Source organism: Pleurodeles waltl, chromosome 4_1 (assembly GCF_031143425.1).
Source record: "Pleurodeles waltl isolate 20211129_DDA chromosome 4_1, aPleWal1.hap1.20221129, whole genome shotgun sequence".
NCBI lineage: Eukaryota > Metazoa > Chordata > Amphibia > Caudata > Salamandridae > Pleurodeles > Pleurodeles waltl.
Genome location: NC_090442.1, coordinates 92088530 through 92104407, shown reverse-complemented (window position 1 = coordinate 92104407; position 15878 = coordinate 92088530). Strand labels below are relative to the sequence as shown.

General features: G+C 42.0%; 1 long non-coding RNA gene across 1 annotated transcript; it reads right to left on the bottom strand.

The window, feature by feature from the left end:
* Positions 1 to 1729: 1729 nt before the first annotated feature.
* On the bottom strand, positions 1730 to 15028 carry LOC138287415 (uncharacterized). The gene is made up of 5 exons (XR_011202213.1): positions 14504 to 15028; positions 10789 to 10891; positions 7234 to 7451; positions 2993 to 3087; positions 1730 to 2145 (listed from the first exon to the last, which is right to left on the bottom strand). It is a non-coding gene; the product is annotated as an uncharacterized lncRNA (long non-coding RNA).
* Between the last annotated feature and the right edge of the window lie 850 nt (positions 15029 to 15878).

Genomic DNA, 15878 nt, shown 5'->3' with positions numbered 1-15878 from the left:
TCACTAATGGAGTTCCGCAAAGACCTGAAGACCTGGCTTTTTAATTCTTAGGATCCCGATACCCTATCTCTTGCCCTGCGCTGTGTAATAATAATAATAGCCTTTGCTTCTCTCTAACAAAGTGCCTTAGTCTATCATTCTCCTTTTCGAGAAGATAAGTGCTTCAGCGGGATACAGATGCCTCCTTCTGGGATGGTTGAGGAGCATTCCATGAACCAAAGCTGGCACCAAGAGCCCATATTCATTCAGTATGAATCTCTGCTTCATTCTTCATCTTCCTGGCTGGCCTGTCTCCAGACTCTCAATCAGTGTAGGATAGATAACTTCCGGAAGGCCCATCATAAAAGGGAGAGTTGCCTTGACCCCTTCTCCTATCTACTCCTTAATTCAGCTTTTTTCGTGACTCTTCTACTTTCCCTTTTTACCAGTCCTTACCTCAAGGGTTTGTCCTTCGCCCAGGTGAAGTTGTATTGCTGCCTTTTCAAGATTTTAATAAAACATTTGCTAACTGCCACATTGAGTAACTCACAGTCTTTGTGTATCTCTATTTCATATTAATGAGCCAGAGTTTCTCGCTTTTGACATACCCGGCCACGTTTACATGCCTGGCACAATGGAGCGAGGATTCTCCATTTAAGATACCCTAGTGTCTGAGATCCTCACTGTTGTGTCTCTCGTCAAGGTCCTTTTAGTTCTTCTCATGAGAAACCCAGGCATCTGTTGGCGCCCTCATTTAATGATTTCGGTTTCGGTCATGTGTATGCTGCTTCAGCCACGTATATGAGGAGAATGTATACATGTTGAGAACATTTGGGGAGGTGTGAGCATCAGATGCTCAATTGCCTGGTGTGGTGAAGTTCTGTCTGGCTGACTCGCGCTACCCGTTTATTTGTGCTTTTATTCTAAACATATTTTAGGCTTCAAGTCAGTGCTTAAGTTGAGCCGGTGGTTGCCAGTGGGGGGCACTGGCACTTATTTTTGAGGGCTGGCACTTATTTTTCTGCAGCATGCAATTATTGCCAGCAAAAGACTCATATGGGAAAGATGGAGCAAAGAAAGACGGAAAATCGTCACCAGAGGAGAAAGCAGAAAGCTGTAAGAGTGTGCTAAAGGAGTAGGGTGTGGCTGTAAATTAATTAAAGTGGCCCGAAATGGCATTAGGGTTACCCTGCATCAGTAGCTCGCACATTTAAATGCAGCAGTGGCATGTTTCAGGGGAGAGCTTTTCCAAGTCAAAAAGAAAGATCTTTCTGGAGTCAGTTTGAAGTCATCCGATGACTCCAGCTGGGCTATTCCTGTAATAATCCCAAACCATCCTGAAGTGTGTGCACAGGCCGAAACTTTTAAATGAGATGACTCTATAGTCATCACAAAAACTACTCTGGGATGGTGTCCTGATTACTTCAATTTGAATATGCGCATCATCTTTTACTACTCAAGGAACACCAAGTGACAACTTCAGGATGAGTGTTAATTACTTAATTGAAATACTCATTGCTGATTTTATGACATGAAAATGAACATTCTATGGTCACATCTTCTCAACTCCAGTGCCCATCAAGTAGTTTAGATCAACTAATCTGTTCCTAAATAAGTACTTTGGGGTGAATTACCTATGTACCATCCTTTGCAAAAGGGAATTCTGTTTGAATGTAATAAATGTACCTTGTGTATACAGTCCAATGAATTCTAAGTATCTAACAAGCAGCTAAAATTAAACTATGTTTTTTGTAAGATACTTTATTGTTCTGCTCAGTAAAAGGTGCTGGTGGCTTTGGAGGGGTATAAAAAATCTATTTAGGAATTAGCAAGAATATAACACACATTACATTTTTTTTATATTGTGATCTGTGGGGAAAGACTAAACAAAACACAGGTTGAAATAAAATGGATCTAAAATGACTTCTAAATTCAATTGTATTCAACTGAAGCACACACTTGGTCCCAAAAGGGCTCAGGTTAACATAAAATAGAATGGTGAAAGTAGACATGGAATTGTCGGATGCACTTCGTCGTTTGCTTCTAGAGTTGCTGGTTTCTTCAGTTCTCATCTGGCAAGGCAGATCTTTATGGCAAGTTTTCACTGCATCGTCTTGATGTTGATGGTTGGCCAGCCTTTGGCCTTCTACACAGATTTAATAAGTTCTGAAAGGATAACAAAACTTTAGAGTAGGATCTTTTTTCAAAGAGGGCGCTGTCTTCAAAATGCAACAAAATCATAAGCTTCAAACAGTCAGTACAGTTTGTTTATGGTCAGAGGTCACAGGAGCACGGGTGATACTAGGTCATTAGTCATGTTTGAGGTGGAGAAAGAAAATGTACATTTCTGAACTGTGATAGAGAAAGAAGTAGATTCAGAAGATCAATCCCATAGTTAAGAGGGTGTAGCCAGAGAAGGTCAATCTGCAAAACGTACAATTTCACTTTTTGATTTATTGCTCAACAGGAGAGGGAAGAGCAGCTTCCTAGCTGTGCCCTGCATGTACCCGATTGTTAGATAGGATAAGGTCTTCAGAGACAGTGTTCAATTAGTTAAGAGATTACTCTGGCAACAAGTATCTGGTGCCTAAAAGGATCCTACACTCAAGTTGCAAAACAGGACTGCTGATCTACAGAGGGCAAGTGAGAGGTAATGCCATGCAGAGTGCACCATCAGTGCTGCTTGTTGTCACCAGACTTCATGTGAGAGCTCTTTTCCTGGGGCTACAGTAGACCTGCTCATTTGGAGACAGTTAAGAATGGAAAGGCAATACAAAACAGCAACAATAGAATCCTTATGTGTTCATTGGATATGCTATGGCATCACAGGTACATAAAATGTTTTAGGGTAATTAAGCCATTTGAACTACCTTATTAAACATCAACCTTATCTTCATCAAGGGCAGCAGTTCTGTTATAAGCACTGGTAACACCTCTACCACATTTGTTTGGTAAAAATGTATCTCATTCAAACCAGTGAGGAGAAAACGTGCACTGTCCCAAGCATACTTGCCTTTTCCAACAGCTTGTGCAGCCCTCTCTTTCGGATAAGATCATTTTGTATCAGGGAGGATCAGTGGAATCTTTCATCATCTCCTGGACATCAGCCTGTAGATAGCCACGCAAAGTATGAACAAACATGCCATCATACTATTTTAAACATAATGTAAAAATTTAAAGTGGCCACGATAGCGATCATAACCCCTTGTGCCTTACTTTATATAGCAGTGAATTTAGGAGGTCTCAGAACACCCACCATACTATGGTTCCAGAGCCACTTGTGGCTAATAATTATAAACGTGTTAGCTGGCCAGAAGTGATGACCAATCCGTATTTGATCAAGGAGATCTATAAATTGTTTGTTGGTGCTATGGCTAATTATGAAGAGCACGAGGTTAGAAATATCTCAATTCTTAGCATCCATGAGACACTGGTACATGAATTACAGAATGTCTTCTATAAAAATATTACTACCAAGCAAACTACTGTTACATATAAAACAAGGGAGTGGTTTAATGAGGATTGTTCTAAGGCTAAATTAGCACTAAAGTCAGCTATTGTGTCTCGTTCTCAAGGGGTGATTGGAAAAGCCAGACTAGACTATAATAGGGTTATAGTACAGGCAAAGAAAAGCTGGGAAGATTCAATCTGGCAGAATTTTCTTGATGCAACAAGACACAATGATAATGTGACCTTTTGGAAGTTACTTTCCAATAGAGACAGAGAGGGTAGGAGTACAATCCGTACCCATATTCAACCAGAGAGCTGGGTGGACCACTTTACTAATCTTTATGCTCCATTCTGCAATTCTTCAGCCCATGATTCCTCAACCCAGCAGCTGGCTAAAAATTATTTATCGCCAGATGACCTAGGAATGGTCATTCGTAACTACGATGATCACATTGTTTTACCTTGGGGGAAACTATTGCTGCAATCGATTCCTTAAAATCCTCTAAAGCCCCAGGTCCAGATAAGATACCGGGGGATTTATATAAGTCAGAGCCTGTACTCTGGTCCAGTTATATCAACATGATTTTAAATGCAATAGCAGCTGGGGGCCCAATGCTCAGTACATGGAAAGGGGCCGAAATAATACCCATTTATAAGAAGGGTGAAGTGAGTTTCCCTGCTAACTACAGACCCATCAGCCTTATTGATAATCCCCAAAAACCTTTGCAAAACAGCTTTTGGATAGGTTGTTGGATTGGGTTGATGTTCATCAAGTGATCTCGTCACTCCAGGTGGGTTTCCGCTCTAAAACTAGCACAGTGGACCAAGTTTTTAGGTTGACACTCCTTAATTGGAAATATGTAACCCTTGCTAAACAAAATTTATATGTAGTTTTTGTGGATCTTCGGTCTGCTTTTGATATGGTACCTAGAGAGAAACTGTGGGGTGTTTTACACAAAATAGGTACTCATGGGAATATAATGAATCTTTTACAGCGACTACACAAGGGTACATATGCTCAGGTGTGATGGGCTAATCAGAGGGAATTAACAGATCATATTGCCATTCAGTGGGGGGTTCGCCAAGGCTGTGTCCTGGCACCAACACTATTCACTCTCCATATATGAATGAGGTGGTCCAAGCTGTGTCTCACTGCCAGAACGATGCTCCCTCCCTAAATGCTAAAAAATCCCTATACTACTCTTTGTGGACAACTCCCTCCTCCTCTCTAAGACACCAATGGGGCTCCAAATTGTGGTTAATAAGTTTACAGCATTTTGTGCATACCATGGGTTGGAACTGAATGTCAGCAAAACCAAACTAATGGTGTTTAGCGCAGAACCAGCCACGAGATGCAGCATCAACATAGCTGGTGTTCCTTTGGATAAAGTTAGCTCAATAGACTACTTGGGCGTGAGGATCTCCAATAATCTACATTGGGAAGATCAGATCAGTAACAGTGTGTCTCTTCTCCAACACAGATCACGTGCCATCTTACACCTATATAAAAGTACTGCCAAGAATGCCGTTTCTCCGGCTATTAAGATCTATTTGGCAAAAGCACAACATGCTGCTATCTACGGTGCTGAGGTGTGTGGATTTTGTAAAGCTTTCAAATTATCTGTGAGTGAAAATAGCTTTGCCAGAGCACAACTTGCGTGCCCAGTCAGTACTCCTTTGATTCCCATCTTTCTGGATCTTGGTCTTAATTGTATTTCAGATTTGTTAGCATTAGGATTGTTACTCTTTTGGGTAAGGATTTGGGCAACTCCAGAGCTCACCATCTATAGGGACTCACTTCTTGATCTTATAAAAAGACCCAATGTAGCTTCCATCCCATGGTTTAGGTATGTGTCAAACTGGTTCCGCACCTTGGGTCTTGGGGGCTATTGGGAGAACCCTCAGGACTTAGGGAAGGCCAAGAAGCAAACATTGAAAAATAGCCTATTGGTCTTATGTCAGGAATAACTAACTCCTTGGCACATCCTATGGGCGATTGATCAACCAATTCCTTGACTTCAGATGGTACCCCCAGTTTGATCCTTTTTTTAGATCTTATCCCTGATTCTTCAGGAAAGAGCCTGTATGCCCGTTTTTGCTATGGGTGTTTACTGTTAATGTCTTTTACTAGTAGTTGGAAGGCACAGTCATTATCCAACCTATGTCCAGGCTGTAACGATGCCACAGAATTGGTTGAACACTTTTTGTTCTTTTGCACAGCAAATGCTTTTCCATGACGTAAGTGGATTCGCCCAGTTTGCCAGAATTTGGGCATCAGACAATATGTTATTGCCCTCAGGATTTTAAGGAGTGACACCTCTATTGCACTGGTACATGCAGTTAGCAAGTTCCTTGTGGCTGCATGGCATATCCGCACTCGCTTTTTACAACATTAGTGATATGTAAATATGTATGTTGCTTTGATGGTTTTTTATGACCGAATAAACCTTGGGCCATATTTATACTTTTTGACGCTAAACTGCGCTAACGCAGTTTAGCGTCAAAAAAATTAGCGCCGTCTAAGGCCATTCTGAAGCGCCATGCGGGCGCCGTATTTATAGAATGGCGTTAGCCGGCGTTAGCCGACCGGCGCTGCCTGGTGTGCGTGGAAAAAAACCACGTACACCAGGCAGCGCCGGCGTAGGGGAAAATGGCGTATGGGCGTCTCAAAATGGGGCAAGTCAGGTTGAGTCCAAAAAATCGCCTTAACCTGATTTGCGCCATTTTTTTACGACGCCCATCCCCCATTAACATGACTTCTGTCCCCTGGGCATGGTCATTGGGCATAGTGGCATGTAGGGGGGCACAAATCAGGCCCCCCTATGCCACAAAAAAAAAAAAAAAAAAACTTACCTGAACTTACCTTAATGTCCCTGGGGTGGGTCCCTCCATCCTTGGGTGTCCTCCTGGGGTGGGCAAGGGTGGCAGGGGGTGTCCCTGGGGGCAGGGGAGGGCACCTCTGGGCTCATTCTGAGCCCACAGGTCCCTTAACGCCTGCCCTGACCCAGGCGTTAAATTCAGGCGCAAATGCGGGGTTTTTTGCCCCGCCCACTCCCGGGCGTGATTTTTGCCCGGGAGTATAAATACCACGCACATGCCTGGGAGTCATTTTTTTAGATGGGAACGCCTACCTTGCATATCATTAACGCAAGGAAGGTGTTCACGCCAAAAAATGACGCTAACTCCATGAACTTTGGCGCTAGACGCGTCTAACGCCAAAGTATAAATATGGCGTTAGTTTTGCGTCGAATTTGCGTCGAATAAAACGACGCTATTTCGGCGCAAACGGAGTATAAATATGCCCCCTTGTGTTTAAATGAAAGTGGTAGTCTGTGAATAGTAATCCGACATCTAGGCATAGCTCACCTAACAGTGACAAAAATTATGTTTTTGAATCCATAAAAATAAAGGAGATGTGTCTGAAATATATCCACAGTAATACTTTCAGATTGTAACAAAGAAATAATATACCATAGTAGAAAAAAAATAAAGCACGTCAACCTTCGTATTGCAAATAACCCACTGAATATTTTTGATGATGTTGAGGATTTATTGTAGGATGTTTGACTTTGTCAATGCTGCCTGCAAACGATTTATAGCCATCTCCTTTCAGCATGTGCCATGTAGCTAGGCTATAACGGAAACAGATAATTTCAAGTGAGCAGATTTGGGAAACACAAACATATTTTTGGTCTGTACAAGTGGAGGGTGGAAAAAAGTATTATGGAACTGGGTGCAGTGAGATCTACATCTCCGAAAATTAGTTGCCATCTATCTGGTCAAAAGAGAATATCCTTCACTTACCTTTTAGGCAGTCAGTCTCAGATTGTACACTTCTCACTTTTGCTCGGAAAGCTATACACTACTTTTTCGTACAGGTAGAGATGCAATCAGAGGAATAGGTGTTCTCTCCATTAATGATTGACAAGTCATACATAATTTCATTAGGGAGCAAGAGTCTTTATCCCATAGCGAAATTATGCACATTCCTAAGTTATCAAATGATCATAGACTTCCGTGTCCTGCAAAAACAAGAGAAACCAGTGAACATAAAGCCACTTCTATGTAGCTGTTTATAATATATATTTTCTATTTGTCATTCATATTTTTAAAAGATAAGTTAAAAGTGCTTTGCTGTCAAGACAATTAATTAACTACATTAATTCTGCATTACAAGAAAAGAGTAAATCCTAAAAAAGGATGCCTTGGTCACCATGCAAAGTAGAATAGGCATGGAGGCTTATTCTATGCAGTTCCATGTAATTGATGCACATATAAATCCCAGCTTACGTGATAGCCGCCAATCTCACTGCTTGTGAACTGGTATTGGGAGTAGGATGGTGCACATCAGTATCACAACAGCAACATAAACTGTAGGGCAAGTCATTTGATGACGAATGTAGCCCTATCTGGGTGTCGAAACACAGCGGGCATATTCACAAACTGCATTTTGTAATACGTTTTGAAGTACTACAAAATGCTATTCACAAACCTAAGTGCAGTATTTACACCTCCCCTATCTTTTTCTGTGCAGTGAACTCACCCCCCCTCCAAACACCCTCTTCTGGCTGCAGATTCACTGCACGCATAAGTATACATATTAGTAGTAGATGTGTGAGGGACAGAGGGGAGTGGCTGGAAAATGGTAAATACTGCTGAGGTAGAGGAACTAGGAAGGACTTACGAAGGGTTAAGTAACAGGTTTAGGCAGGGATGTGTAACCACCAGTTTGGCCCTGTAAGCACCCTAGTGGATGTGAACATAGGCCTGGGGCACTGAGACACAAGGTGTCTTGTAGCTGTACTTGCTCCTTTTACCATCAACAGGGATGCAGATATTGGCAAGTCCTGGCACTGCTAACCTATCCAAATGCTTACTCGTGGGGAGAAAGATGAAAGCTGACCTGGCTCCTCAGCAACAACATAGAAGAGTGATCTAATTAGGATTGCCACCAAAACAGTATTTTACTAGCACCACCAGTTATTTTAGCTTTGAGTGCAGTGCCATTAATGATTTAAGTAATATCAATTCATTGACTGGTATTTCTGCCCTCCTTGTCTGTGCAGCACTTTCTACATGCAATTTTTTGAGTCATCTGAGCTTAATTAGGAATTTGCCATAGGCCTGAGGATTAACAAAACAACTAAATACATTTGAATATTAAGGTTATAAAAAATAAAAAAATACATAACCCATTTTCAGCAATGCACAGCATTTATGCATACCTTTTATAAAATATATATTTGAAATGTCCATTACTTAAATTGCAGCTGGACAGCAGACACCAAGGTGGCCACTGCACACTGTATCTATCACCCTTTTGCAGAAAAGAACAAAGAAGCATTTGAACAAAAGTGAGTGTCACACAACTACTGAGCAACAAGCATTACCAAAGCTATTGGCTTTGGCAATGCGTTTTAGCCAGAAATGGAGTTGTAACTGAGTGGGGTAGAGTGGGGTGTGGTAGATTGCAGTGGGTTGGGGTGGAATTAGGTGAAGTGGGATGGACTGGGGTGAAGTGGAGTAGACTGGGGTGAAGTGGAGTAGGCTGGGGTGAAGTGGGGTAGATTTGAGTAGAGTGTGGTAGATAGGAGTGAAGTGGAGCGCAGTAGATTTGGGTAGAGTGGAGTGGGGTTGATTGGGGGAGTGGGATGGATTGGGATGTCGTCGGGTAGATTAGAGTGGGGTAGGCTGGAGTTGAGGGGGTAAATTGGAGTTGAGTAGATTGGGGTAGACTTGAGTGGGTGGATTGGATGGAGTGCAGTAGACTGGGGTGGAGTGGGGTACATTGGACTGGACTGGGGTAGGTCCGGTAGAGTGTAGTGGGATATATAGGGGGTAGACTGGAGTGAGATAGATCGGAGTGGGGTAGATTGGGAGTAGAGTGTAGTGGGGTATGTTGGAGTGGAGTTGGAAAGAGTGGTGTGGAGTAGATTGGGATTGGTGGGGTACATTGGGGTGGAGTAGACTGGAGTGGGGTAGACTGGAGTTGGGTGGTGGAACTGGATTTGGATAGATTGGAGTGGAATCGAGATTGGAGTGGAGTGAGTTAGAGTGGAGTGGTGTAGATTAGGGTGGAATGGGGTAGATTAGGGTGGAGTGATGTAGATTGCAGTGGGGTGGAGCAGGGTGAAGTGTGGTAGAGTGGAGTAGACAGAGGTAGATTGGAGTGGGGTGGATAGGGATAGACTTGAGTGGAGTGTGGTAGATTGGAATGTAGTGGGGTAGACTTGGGTATAGTTGAGTTCATTGGAGTAGAATGGAGTGGGGTCAATTGAAGTGAGAAAAGATTGTGGTGGAGTAGACTTGTGTGGAGTGGGATAGATTAAAGTGGAAGGGAGTTTAATAGATTGCAGTGGAGTCTGGAGTAAGTTGGAGTGCAGCAAATTAGACTGGGGTAGATTGGAGTACACTGGTGTGGGGTAGATTTTAGTGGAGTGGGGTTGATTGGGTTAGACTGAGTGAAGTGGGGTAGACTGGAGTGGAGAAGGCTGAGTCAGGTAGATTGTAGTGGAGTAGATTGGATCAGAGTGAGTGGTTTGCAGTAGATTGGAGTAGGGTAGATTGGTGTGGGGTAGATTGGGTTCGAGTGGGGTGGATTGAAGGGGTGGAGCTGGGTTGATTAGGTAGAGCGCTGTGGGGTAGATTAGAGTGGGGTATATTGTGATTTGGCATGAGGTGTGGTAGATTGGGGTACATTGGAGTGGGGTAAGTGGTGTGGAGGGGTGTGTTCTGTCGTGGAGTGAGTGGTGCAGTGGCGTATCGCAGAGTGTAGAGTGGTGTGGCATAGTGTGGGGTATGTCATTGCACTGCCATTACAGACAACACATTTTCAATTGAAATAACCATTACATTTGCACCAAACACTGGTTTACTGCACCTGAACGATAATGTGTGCAAATGTCATCACCTAGTGTTTTGATGTGCTTTGATCATATTCAAATATTCGTTTCCACCACACTTCAGAATTACTAAAAATAAGCTTCATTTGTACTAATTCTGATGTAGTCTGATACATCAGCACAGTTCATTTGTTTGTGTGCTAGGAAAAAAAGCATCCGACATGCTCTCCTCTTACGTGGGTACTCAACGGGACTGTCACATAAATTATTTCACTCTGAAGTCAGAGAAAGAAAAATAAACACCAAGCTCCCTGAAAGAGAGAGCCTGATATTTGATCTCTGTCTTTGAATGTTCAGCAAATGTGACAGGATAATAACAAGATTTAAAAGCCTGTGCACAAAAAGCAAGTTCGTGGAAGAATACAGTAAATAAAGTTTGAGCAAAAGGAGACAAACTCAAGCTGGACAGCTTAAAGCAAATAAATCCAGCAAATAGCCAGAAATGTGAGTTACAAACCACAAAGCCAATGGTAAGCGAGGGGCAAATGGATTCCCAGGTCAGTTTATTGAATCTCTCCAAGATGTCTTTAGGAAACCAGCGCTGTCTGGTAGGCTTAAACCTAAAAAAAATGTAATTAAATAGATTTAAAAAAAACAAAGGTAGAGTGTAAAATATGGTAGGAATAACTAAATTGTGATGACAAGATGGTGAAACAACAGAAATTGAAAGGAACTTGGCAAAGTATAAGATGAAAAGAGAAAATAAAGGGTTGAGAGAGGAAAAGAATGTGACAGAATGAGTTTTAAACATCATGGGCCAGATGTATCAAAGCTTTTTGCATTCGCAAACGGTGCAAATGCCCGTTTGCGAATGCAAAAAGCCATTTCAGAATGTATCAAAGGCATTCTGAATGCAATTTTAAGGAATCGCTAAAATAGCGATTCCTTAAAATTCAGACCCTGTTTAGAGAGTCGTAAATTGTGACTCTCTAAATAAGAAATCACAACTAAGGAATCCTTATTTGCGATTTCCAAAGCACATGTAAGAAGCAATTCCTTAATGCGAATTGGGCATTAAGGAATCGCTATTTACCACCAAGTTGAACTTGGTGGTAACCATGTGCAAATTTTAAAAATGCATTTAAAATGAATTTTTTAAATTTACATGTAAAGCACACATGCCCTTTTGGTATGTGTGCACCTTACATGTCCCCAAAAACTTTTTGGGGTGCAGCAGAGGGGGCCTTAGGCCCCCAGCACCCTGGGGTTTTGCATTTCCAAAATTGCGCATTCCAATTAGGAATTTGCAATTTTGGAAATGCAAAAAATTCGAGAATGGGGCCAGTATCGCAATTTGCGATTCGGTAATAGCATTTGCAATTTTTAAGAAATCGCTAATACCGAATTGCAAATGTGATACATTGCATTTTGCGAATCAGAAATAGCGATTTCATAAAAATCGCTATTTCGACTCGCAAAATGCAGTCTTGATACATCTGGCCCCATTTATTTTGTAGGCTATCCAGCCCAGGTGTTGTTATGTCTGGCAATTTCATTAAAAACGTATATATGCAATAGACCTCAACTGCAAGGACTTAAAGCCAGCCCTTTTCTTCCGCTGGCCTGTTGTGTCATTTCCATTTTTTTCCCACCCACTGCAGCATACTGCGTTAGCAGAGGGTCAGCTCACTTCTGCCAATGACTAACTTCACTGTGACATTATTCTTCCTTTTCATAAGGAACACATTCTGAGACAACGTAGTTCCTTTCAATGTCAGTAACTGCTATAGCAAGTGTGCTATATGAGAACAAAAGAATATCTTTGCTTTTAGCTATTTTTTTTAACCTGACAAGAAACCAGCAGCTTCCCCAATAATAAAGTTTTGCAAAAGCCATCAAAATACAAAAATAGCACTGACAGAGCCAAAAGGCTGGTGGCCAACACCAGACCTATTCACTTTGCCAGGTCTGGTTTTCCACTGCATTTTGTACCTGTTTTATAATCTGATAAACATTACAAAGCACAAAATACAAAAAAATACCTTGCCTGTGCTACTCATACATGAATGTGAAAAACTCAGAGGTCTGCTTGGGTCATAAACAGGCAATGGTTAACAATTCTATTTCAAGCTACGAGTTCAGGCCGGTAGCTGACATGATGTATTTCTTTAGGCCTGGACAAATAAAAATTGTGTTTCTTGTTTCTTCAGAGGCTACTGCTAGCGCATACATCAATAACTACTTTGAAAGGAGGCCATAAAATGGATGCAATGTGCTATAGTTAACTTTTTCTTTGCCCTTTCTCCCATTTGTCCTTACCTAATCATCATTCCTGAGGGGTGCTCAAGGAAAACCACACAGAAAAACACTTTGTGCCTTTTTTCTGGCACTGGTCATAACGAGAGGGGTTTTCAACAGTGAAATATTCAGCACGTTAAAATAATTTGACATTGGATAAAACTTATGCAATTTGGATTGCTACTTTGCGGAGGAAGGGTTGCAGAATATTGCTTGTGGGTGGACAGAATCTGTCTATGAAGTGCAGGTGTCTATTTGGTGTAGGCTGGAAGTGTGCACAAATTCTGGACTGGGTTTTACATGCATAAGTAACAGTGCATGATTGTATCACTGTGTGTGCTGCTTGTAGTAGAAGCAGAAATTAGTTCAGTGTCAATAGGTTCTGGAACTTATCTATGTTTGCCAAACTATGCCTCTCAAAGTGCGTTTTACCTCTGACCAAATAGCGCTAAAAAGACATCAGCAACAAAAAGAGCAAATTATGTGAAGGTGAGCAACAGCAAGTAAGATGTTTTTGAAAGTATACGGGAGAAAAATCGATCCAAAAATCATGTAGGAGGCCAAAATATTCTAACAATTTGTTTTAACCACTTAAACATCTGCATAGATGTTTTCATTTAACATATGATGCCAGACACTGGCAATTGAAATACTTTATAGAGTTTGGAAGATCCAAACAGCTGTGAGGTTAACTTTGCAAATAGGGGAGCAGGGGTTGTACCCCTTACTACGGGCAAGACTGAAAATAAATGTCTTCAAGGCAAAGGGCACGGGTAAGGAGTACGGTTATAGTTGCACTGTGTGATTTAGTAAAACGTTAGTCCAATAAAAGTGCCATTCACACCTTCCCAAGAATCGAGGTACACTAGTAGGTGCAATGAATGGAAAGACAGATACTATCCTTGCCACCACTGGTGGTTCCGTAATGTTGAAAATGTCTCTGCCCCAGCTGACACCAAAGAATAGCGTTGCAAACAACATAGCCTACATGAGGTAAGCAACAGGCATATACTGGAAAACAGCCTCAAATCATGCTAGATAGACGTGCCCTAGAAAAAGCCACAGGGTTGACTCCATTGTGAAATCCATACGGACAGGGATTGCCAAAAATGCAGCCTCTACCTAATAAATTGGTAGCAAAGGTGAGTATGCGTCATACCTGCAGGAACTACTAGATAGTGCCTCAAAAAGATATGGTATTATGGCTAGAGCAACTGCCCTTGGAACTAAGGAACTCTCAGCAAATCTTGTAAGCTTCCCATGCCTAAAAGAAAAACAAACATTATCCTGTGTAATATAATGGATGCCCTTGCAAAGTTCAGCGCTATAAAACTGAAAAAACATACCCTCGTCCTATAACAGACAAAAAAAAAACCATCTTTCTATTAGAGACTGACTGTCTCCAATAAGACGACAGTATATGTTTTTCTTCCAGTTTTACAGAGCAGAACTTGACCATAAGGGAATGGAGCACAATTAATATATAGAGCAAAAAGGCCAACAAGGGAAAGATACAGGAGGCAGTTATTAACAATTGGAAAAAAAGATAAACTACAAGTCAATGGTTGTTGAAGATTATTAAGAGCACAGAAATTGAATGTATACATTTTAAATGTACAAATACGCAGCTGTCAAGTTTTCTGAAAAATTAAAGTTAATTGTGCTTATCTCCAAAAGCATGCATCGAGTCAGGCCACAATTAAACCAGGAAAAAGACTGCTGCAGAATTAAGTAATATTTTAGGAGGGATGCAATGTCAGAATAAAAAATAACCAACACCTACTCACTTGTTACCGGATGCCCACCATTTCTGAGTACAATGCAATCCCACGATTTCACTGAAAATGATTTTACCTTAAAGACCCAGGGGCTGAATGCCATATTTTTTGTTTGAAAAGGGCAAAGAAAAACAATCATTCTCCTGTTTTGTATACCTCTTTGATTTCCCGGCCGTATCCTCGCATGTTCCCAATAATGTCAGCACAAGTAGGTTACTTCCGGGCTGAAGTTTCTTCTAGCGCCACAAGATGTCTGTCCCAAGGTGCTTTAGAAGCGTGCATGCAGGAATTCTATGTCAGGGCCGGAGGCTTCAGATTATGCTTTCTCTTTCTTTACTGTCAACACACAGCAGCCAATAAAAAACAAAACTGCATTTCCCAAGAGCCCCACAGCCTCGCTATGACACCACAATCAGGGCCCACCATCTACTATATAGCTCTTAACCACCATAGTCCGTCCTTTTTCTTTGCTGCTTAACGAAGAGCTAAGTACATTTCTCTATTACCCTTACGATGTGTTTGTTTATTCATTGCGGCGCGGCTTATTGCCTTCAGGCGCCTAATAATTATTGCTGTAATTAATACGCTCCACGCACTACCTTCATTGTTGTATTGGCACTTGAGTTTTGCCGATTTCCCTGTTAGCCAGTGAGGAGTGCTTGGAGAGGCCGCGCGACTCGTCTGGAGCAGTCCTCTTTCTGCCGTTCACCTCGCGCATGCGCACAGCCCCTTTTTCGGGTTCTGTGAGAGCGTGTTTCACCAGCATAAAGGGATCCCTTGTGCTCCGTGCGCCCCCGTCCTATGCCCAAAGGTGCTGCAGTAATTCTTGAGCTGGCTCTAGGGTATTTTTGGTCCTCCCTTCTCTAAAATTCAGTATAATAACTACCGGTAAGGGCCTGTTTAAGCCCACTTACCACCCGGGTGTCCTCCCCATTGACATTTTCAGTGCAATAAAATTGGGACCTCTGATATCCACAAAATAACATTGCACTTTAAGAAAATGGCCCAACAATTTACAGATGATGAGCAATTGGGGAATGTGCTGCTGGACAATATGATCAGCATATGGAGGAGCGCCTAGTGGAAGCTTTGGACTTCCATGTTCAAGACTTAGTAAATAAGGCTTTAGTGAAAGCCCTGCGCCCTTTTGCGCAACCTATATTTAATTTTGGATTTAAGTGCTTTGGCACAGGCTCGGGGAACCCGGCCCCAGTACAGGTCAATATAAATAAGCCTGGCCGGTCAAACTATGACCCCTTTGAGCAGACCATTGAATCGGTCCAGAATGATCATGAATATGGTTCCTGTCAGAGCCACGAAGCTGTTCCTTCCTTACAAGCGGCTCGTAATATGACCAATAAATCCTCTTTTTCTGACTCTGAAGAAAACTCGGCTTCCGAGGAACAAAGGGGCAAACGTAAGTGCAAGACACGCCACACTGAGAAGTCAACTACTCCTCCCCCTAGTAGGAATCTACAATTTGGCCCAGATAATATTGTGCACCGCAGGTCCACAGAATGGACCCTTGGCA